The following is a 9,137-nucleotide window of genomic DNA, read 5'->3' as shown; positions in this document are numbered from 1 at the left end:
TATATATCGAGAGAGGAATAAAGGCCACCTGCACACCATCCAGAGATTCAATACTTTGCTTAATAACAGTTCAAGGTCGTAATTGGAGTCAATTTCTTTCGCTATTTGGGAAGCTACTGTCGGGTTCATTGTCAATACAGTCCATTGACCGGGTCGTGTTAGCAGCCCAACGATTATCAAACACCGTAACTGATGCCCCACATACAACTGACGGTCAACACATTCATTCGACCCCCCCCCCCCAAAAAAAAAAGCCAATCTGAATTATATAGCATGAAAACTGCAATGCCATTAAAATAATTGCCGGCACGCACTGCAGCAGCATGAGATCACCCATATAATTGCAAAAGCGTTTAAATATGCTATTTATTCTGGTCGTTTTGAGGCAGCCTATTTGGGAATGAGAATGAACCATTCATGGCTCGTTCATGTCAGTCGAAGGTCGATCTGTGCGTGACTGGAAACAGTGTACAGGGATTGGGTACGCGGTCTTGGTGGTGATGACAGCCAAATGAGAATGAGCTTCTTTGGTGAACACATCGAGGGGAGGTGTCCATGTACACTGGTGGAATGCACGGGTGCGTATTTATGTACTTCTATAACATTTCCCCTAATTCGATTAGCATACCAAGAGATCCATTAGCGAGTTTCCGTTCAAGCTTTGACATACATAGCGAGGTTCCCCACGAGTGTAGCACGCCGTACAGTGTATTACAAATTTGTAATTAGGTGATGCTGTATGTACGAGTGTCCGTCCACCCCAGTTGGATAAGTGTAATTTGTAGTATATCTACATCTGGCACTAGCACAGCCTTACTGACTTAGTGCATGAAGTTTTAAAGTGAAACGTAAAAGTTTTAAAGCGATAGTCAACTTCGTGTATTTTACATGCTGAATAGTTATTTTCAGAGCGTGCCAAATTTCCATCTGCCTGTGGCCAAACATTTTGATCAGGTCGTGAATATTTCCATTGCCATTACTCCGACAACCAGTCACCTCAGTGTTGTTGGCATGGCTTGCACTGAACGACACAAGTGGTTCATACACTCTCTTAAGCCTCGTGCATGGGAACAAATACGTACACATTACACGACTCTCGTCACTTGGGTAGAATGAGACAAGACCATGTAAGGAATGAACCACGTCATGTGTTCCACATGTCATACAATAAGCTAATGTTGTATACATGTCACTGCATACTGCAGTATGTTGACTTGTGTTTTATGTATTTGCAGTGAACAATGCAACGATCGTTTGGTTGAATATTTTACCACTGCATAAGCTTTTGTTTATTACCAGTGCATAATACACAGCTTATTCATGTTTACCAAAACACCATACAATAATCTTTTATATGTTTACCGTTTCATTATACAAGCTTTTATTTTTTTTTTGTATTCATCAATACATCATTCGGTAATCTATTTATGGTTGCCTATACGTAATGCAGTGAACTTTTGCACACCAACCTATGTATCATGTATTAAGCTTTTGTGTATATATATATATATATATATATATATATATATATATATATATATATATATATATATATATATATATATATATATACCATACATTTTACGAACAACTATTATAAAATGATCATACGTCTTACGATAAGCTTTCGTGTGTATATACCAGTACGTCACAAACAAAGAGCTTGGCATATTTCCTAAGACACAATACGATTAGCTTCTCGACTGATCATGGAAGTTCAGATGGTCTCGACTAATCATGGAAGTTCAGATGGTCTCGACTGATCATGGAAGTTCAGATGGTCTCGACTGATCATGGAAGTTCAGATGGTCTCGACTAATCATGGAAGTTCAGATGGTCTCAACTGATCATGGAAGTTTAGATGGTCTCGACTAATCATGGAAGTTCAGATGGTCTCGACTGATCATGGAAGTTCAGATGGTCTCGACTAATCATGGAAGTTCAGATGGTCTCGACTGATCATGAAGTTCAGATGGTCTCGACTAATCATGGAAGTTCAGATGGTCTCGACTGATCATGAAGTTCAGATGGTCTCGACTAATCATGGAAGTTCAGATGGTCTCGACTAATCATGGAAGTTCAGATGGTCTCGACTAATCATGGAAGTTCAGATGGTCTCGACTGATCATGAAGTTCAGATGGTCTCGACTAATCATGGAAGTTCAGATGGTCTCGACTGATCATGAAGTTCAGATGGTCTCAACTGATCATGGAAGTTTAGATGGTCTCGACTAATCATGGAAGTTCAGATGGTCTCGACTAATCATGGAAGTTCAGATGGTCTCGACTGATCATGAAGTTCAGATGGTCTCGACTGATCATGGAAGTTCAGATGGTCTCGACTGATCATGGAAGTTCAGATGGTCTCGACTAATCATGGAAGTTCAGATGGTCTCGACTGATCATGGAAGTTCAGATGGTCTCGACTAATCATGGAAGTTCAGATGGTCTCGACTGATCATGGAAGTTCAGATGGTCTCGACTAATCATGGAAGTTCAGATGGTCTCGACTGATCATGAAGTTCAGATGGTCTCAACTGATCATGGAAGTTCAGATGGTCTCGACTAATCATGGAAGTTCAGATGGTCTCAACTGATCATGGAAGTTCAGATGGTCTCGACTAATCATGGAAGTTCAGATGGTCTCGACTGATCATGAAGTTCAGATGGTCTCAACTGATCATGGAAGTTCAGATGGTCTCGACTGATCATGAAGTTCAGATGGTCTCGACTGATCATGGAAGTTTAGATGGTCTCGACTAATCATGGAAGTTCAGATGGTCTCGACTGATCATGGAAGTTTAGATGGTCTCGACTAATCATGGAAGTTCAGATGGTCTCGACTAATCATGGAAGTTCAGATGGTCTCGACTGATCATGAAGTTCAGATGGTCTCGACTGATCATGGAAGTTCAGATGGTCTCGACTGATCATGAAGTTCAGATGGTCTCGACTAATCATGGAAGTTCAGATGGTCTCGACTAATCATGGAAGTTCAGATGGTCTCGACTGATCATGGAAGTTCAGATGGTCTCGACTAATCATGGAAGTTCAGATGGTCTCGACTAATCATGGAAGTTCAGATGGTCTCGACTAATCATGGAAGTTCAGATGGTCTCGACTAATCATGGAAGTTCAGATGGTCTCGACTGATCATGGAAGTTCAGATGGTCTCGACTGATCATGGAAGTTTAGATGGTCTCGACTAATCATGGAAGTTCAGATGGTTCTCGACTAATCATGGAAGTTCAGATGGTCTCGACTAATCATGGAAGTTCAGATGGTCTCGACTGATCATGGAAGTTCAGATGGTCTCAACTGATCATGGAAGTTCAGATGGTCTCGACTGATCATGGAAGTTCAGATGGTCTCGACTGATCATGGAAGTTCAGATGGTCTCGACTGATCATGGAAGTTCAGATGGTCTCGACTGATCATGGAAGTTCAGATGGTCTCGACTGATCATGGAAGTTCAGATGGTCTCAACTGATCATGGAAGTTCAGATGGTCTCGACTGATCATGGAAGTTTAGATGGTCTCGACTAATCATGGAAGTTCAGATGGTCTCGACTAATCATGGAAGTTCAGATGGTCTCGACTGATCATGGAAGTTCAGATGGTCTCGACTGATCATGAAGTTCAGATGGTCTCGACTGATCATGGAAGTTTAGATGGTCTCGACTGATCATGAAGTTCAGATGGTCTCGACTAATCATGGAAGTTCAGATGGTCTCGACTAATCATGGAAGTTCAGATGGTCTCAACTGATCATGGAAGTTTAGATGGTCTCGACTAATCATGGAAGTTCAGATGGTCTCGACTAATCATGGAAGTTCAGATGGTCTCGACTAATCATGGAAGTTCAGATGGTCTCGACTGATCATGGAAGTTTAGATGGTCTCGACTGATCATGAAGTTCAGATGGTCTCGACTAATCATGGAAGTTCAGATGGTCTCGACTAATCATGGAAGTTCAGATGGTCTCGACTGATCATGGAAGTTCAGATGGTCTCGACTAATCATGGAAGTTCAGATGGTCTCGACTGATCATGAAGTTCAGATGGTCTCGACTGATCATGGAAGTTTAGATGGTCTCGACTGATCATGGAAGTTTAGATGGTCTCGACTGATCATGGAAGTTTAGATGGTCTCGACTGATCATGAAGTTCAGATGGTCTCGACTGATCATGGAAGTTCAGATGGTCTCGACTGATCATGGAAGTTCAGATGGTCTCGACTAATCATGGAAGTTCAGATGGTCTCGACTGATCATGAAGTTCAGATGGTCTCGACTGATCATGGAAGTTCAGATGGTTCTCGACTGATCATGGAAGTTCAGATGGTTCTCGACTGATCATGGAAGTTCAGATGGTCTCGACTGATCATGGAAGTTCAGATGGTCTCGACTGATCATGGAAGTTCAGATGGTCTCGACTAATCATGGAAGTTCAGATGGTTCTCGACTGATCATGGAAGTTTAGATGGTCTCGACTGATCATGGAAGTTTAGATGGTCTCGACTAATCATGGAAGTTCAGATGGTCTCGACTAATCATGGAAGTTCAGATGGTCTCGACTGATCATGGAAGTTCAGATGGTCTCGACTAATCATGGAAGTTCAGATGGTCTCGACTGATCATGAAGTTCAGATGGTCTCGACTAATCATGGAAGTTCAGATGGTCTCGACTGATCATGGAAGTTCAGATGGTCTCGACTGATCATGGAAGTTCAGATGGTCTCGACTGATCATGGAAGTTCAGATGGTCTCGACTGATCATGGAAGTTCAGATGGTCTCGACTGATCATGAAGTTCAGATGGTCTCGACTGATCATGGAAGTTCAGATGGTCTCGACTAATCATGGAAGTTCAGATGGTCTCGACTAATCATGGAAGTTCAGATGGTCTCGACTAATCATGGAAGTTCAGATGGTCTCGACTAATCATGGAAGTTCAGATGGTCTCGACTAATCATGGAAGTTCAGATGGTCTCGACTAATCATGGAAGTTCAGATGGTCTCGACTGATCATGGAAGTTCAGATGGTCTCGACTAATCATGGAAGTTCAGATGGTCTCGACTAATCATGGAAGTTCAGATGGTTCTCGACTGATCATGGAAGTTCAGATGGTCTCGACTGATCATGAAGTTCAGATGGTCTCGACTGATCATGAAGTTCAGATGGTCTCAACTGATCATGGAAGTTCAGATGGTCTCGACTGATCATGGAAGTTCAGATGGTCTCGACTGATCATGAAGTTCAGATGGTCTCGACTAATCATGGAAGTTCAGATGGTCTCGACTAATCATGGAAGTTCAGATGGTCTCGACTAATCATGGAAGTTCAGATGGTCTCGACTAATCATGGAAGTTCAGATGGTCTCGACTAATCATGGAAGTTCAGATGGTTCTCGACTGATCATGGAAGTTCAGATGGTCTCGACTGATCATGAAGTTCAGATGGTCTCGACTAATCATGGAAGTTCAGATGGTCTCGACTAATCATGGAAGTTCAGATGGTCTCGACTAATCATGGAAGTTCAGATGGTCTCAACTGATCATGGAAGTTTAGATGGTCTCGACTAATCATGGAAGTTCAGATGGTCTCGACTGATCATGGAAGTTCAGATGGTCTCGACTAATCATGGAAGTTCAGATGGTCTCGACTGATCATGAAGTTCAGATGGTCTCGACTGATCATGGAAGTTCAGATGGTCTCGACTGATCATGAAGTTCAGATGGTCTCGACTGATCATGGAAGTTCAGATGGTCTCGACTAATCATGGAAGTTCAGATGGTCTCGACTGATCATGGAAGTTCAGATGGTCTCGACTAATCATGGAAGTTCAGATGGTCTCGACTAATCATGGAAGTTCAGATGGTCTCGACTGATCATGGAAGTTCAGATGGTCTCGACTAATCATGGAAGTTCAGATGGTCTCGACTGATCATGGAAGTTCAGATGGTCTCGACTGATCATGGAAGTTTAGATGGTCTCGACTGATCATGAAGTTCAGATGGTCTCGACTGATCATGGAAGTTTAGATGGTCTCGACTAATCATGGAAGTTCAGATGGTCTCGACTGATCATGGAAGTTCAGATGGTCTCGACTTATGGTGGAGGTGATTGTGGTAATGCTGATTATGGTGAAGAGGTGATTGTGGTAATGCTGATTATGGTGAAGAGGTGATTGTGGTAATGCTGATTATGGTGAAGAGGTGATTGTGGTAATGCTGGTTATGGTGGAGGTGATTGTGGTAATGCTGATTATGGTGAAGAGGTGATTGTGGTAATGCTGATTATGGTGAAGAGGTGATTGTGGTAATGCTGGTTATGGTGGAGGTGATTGTGGTAATGCTGGTTATGGTGGAGGTGATTGTGGTAATGCTGATTATGGTGAAGAGGTGATTGTGGTAATGCTGATTATGGTGAAGAGGTGATTGTGGTAATGCTGATTATGGTGAAGAGGTGATTGTGGTAATGCTGATTATGGTGAAGAGGTGATTGTGGTAATGCTGATTATGGTGAAGAGGTGATTGTGGTAATGCTGATTATGGTGAAGAGGTGATTGTGGTAATGCTGATTATGGTGAAGAGGTGATTGTGGTAATGCTGATTATGGTGAAGAGGTGATTGTGGTAATGCTGATTATGGTGAAGAGGTGATTGTGGTAATGCTGATTATGGTGAAGAGGTGATTGTGGTAATGCTGATTATGGTGAAGAGGTGATTGTGGTAATGCTGATTATGGTGAAGAGGTGATTGTGGTAATGCTGATTATGGTGAAGAGGTGATTGTGGTAATGCTGATTATGGTGAAGAGGTGATTGTGGTAATGCTGATTATGGTGAAGAGGTGATTGTGGTAATGCTGATTATGGTGAAGAGGTGATTGTGGTAATGCTGGTTATGGTGGAGGTGATTGTGGTAATGCTGATTATGGTGAAGAGGTGATTGTGGTAATGCTGATTATGGTGAAGAGGTGATTGTGGTAATGCTGATTATGGTGAAGAGGTGATTGTGGTAATGCTGATTATGGTGAAGAGGTGATTGTGGTAATGCTGATTATGGTGAAGAGGTGATTGTGGTAATGCTGATTATGGTGAAGAGGTGATTGTGGTAATGCTGATTATGGTGAAGAGGTGATTGTGGTAATGCTGATTATGGTGAAGAGGTGATTGTGGTAATGCTGATTATGGTGAAGAGGTGATTGTGGTAATGCTGGTTATGGTGGAGGTGATTGTGGTAATGCTGATTATGGTGAAGAGGTGATTGTGGTAATGCTGATTATGGTGAAGAGGTGATTGTGGTAATGCTGATTATGGTGAAGAGGTGATTGTGGTAATGCTGATTATGGTGAAGAGGTGATTGTGGTAATGCTGATTATGGTGAAGAGGTGATTGTGGTAATGCTGATTATGGTGAAGAGGTGATTGTGGTAATGCTGATTATGGTGAAGAGGTGATTGTGGTAATGCTGATTATGGTGAAGAGGTGATTGTGGTAATGCTGGTTATGGTGGAGGTGATTGTGGTAATGCTGATTATGGTGAAGAGGTGATTGTGGTAATGCTGGTTATGGTGGAGGTGATTGTGGTAATGCTGATTATGGTGAAGAGGTGATTGTGGTAATGCTGGTTATGGTGGAGGTGATTGTGGTAATGCTGATTATGGTGAAGAGGTGATTGTGGTAATGCTGGTTATGGTGGAGGTGATTGTGGTAATGCTGGTTATGGTGGAGGTGATTGTGGTAATGCTGGTTATGGTGGAGGTGATTGTGGTAATGCTGATTATGGTGAAGAGGTGATTGTGGTAATGCTGATTATGGTGAAGAGGTGATTGTGGTAATGCTGGTTATGGTGGAGGTGATTGTGGTAATGCTGGTTATGGTGGAGGTGATTGTGGTAATGCTGGTTATGGTGGAGGTGATTGTGGTAATGCTGGTTATGGTGGAGGTGATTGTGGTAATGCTGGTTATGGTGGAGGTGATTGTGGTAATGCTGGTTATGGTGGAGGTGATTGTGGTAATGCTGGTTATGGTGGAGGTGATTGTGGTAATGCTGGTTATGGTGGAGGTGATTGTGGTAATGCTGGTTATGGTGGAGGTGATTGTGGTAATGCTGATTATGGTGAAGAGGTGATTGTGGTAATGCTGGTTATGGTGGAGGTGATTGTGGTAATGCTGGTTATGGTGGAGGTGATTGTGGTAATGCTGATTATGGTGAAGAGGTGATTGTGGTAATGCTGATTATGGTGAAGAGGTGATTGTGGTAATGCTGATTATGGTGAAGAGGTGATTGTGGTAATGCTGATTATGGTGAAGAGGTGATTGTGGTAATGCTGATTATGGTGAAGAGGTGATTGTGGTAATGCTGATTATGGTGAAGAGGTGATTGTGGTAATGCTGATTATGGTGAAGAGGTGATTGTGGTAATGCTGATTATGGTGAAGAGGTGATTGTGGTAATGCTGATTATGGTGAAGAGGTGATTGTGGTAATGCTGATTATGGTGAAGAGGTGATTGTGGTAATGCTGATTATGGTGAAGAGGTGATTGTGGTAATGCTGATTATGGTGAAGAGGTGATTGTGGTAATGCTGATTATGGTGAAGAGGTGATTGTGGTAATGCTGATTATGGTGAAGAGGTGATTGTGGTAATGCTGATTATGGTGAAGAGGTGATTGTGGTAATGCTGGTTATGGTGGAGGTGATTGTGGTAATGCTGATTATGGTGAAGAGGTGATTGTGGTAATGCTGATTATGGTGAAGAGGTGATTGTGGTAATGCTGATTATGGTGAAGAGGTGATTGTGGTAATGCTGGTTATGGTGGAGGTGATTGTGGTAATGCTGATTATGGTGAAGAGGTGATTGTGGTAATGCTGATTATGGTGAAGAGGTGATTGTGGTAATGCTGATTATGGTGAAGAGGTGATTGTGGTAATGCTGGTTATGGTGGAGGTGATTGTGGTAATGCTGATTATGGTGAAGAGGTGATTGTGGTAATGCTGATTATGGTGAAGAGGTGATTGTGGTAATGCTGATTATGGTGAAGAGGTGATTGTGGTAATGCTGATTATGGTGAAGAGGTGATTGTGGTAATGCTGATTATGGTGAAGAGGTGATTGTGGTAATGCTGATTATGGTG

The sequence above is a fragment of the Panulirus ornatus genome, chromosome 68 (assembly GCF_036320965.1).
Source record: "Panulirus ornatus isolate Po-2019 chromosome 68, ASM3632096v1, whole genome shotgun sequence".
In the NCBI taxonomy this organism is placed as follows: domain Eukaryota; kingdom Metazoa; phylum Arthropoda; class Malacostraca; order Decapoda; family Palinuridae; genus Panulirus; species Panulirus ornatus.
Note: the sequence above shows the minus strand (reverse complement) of the source record.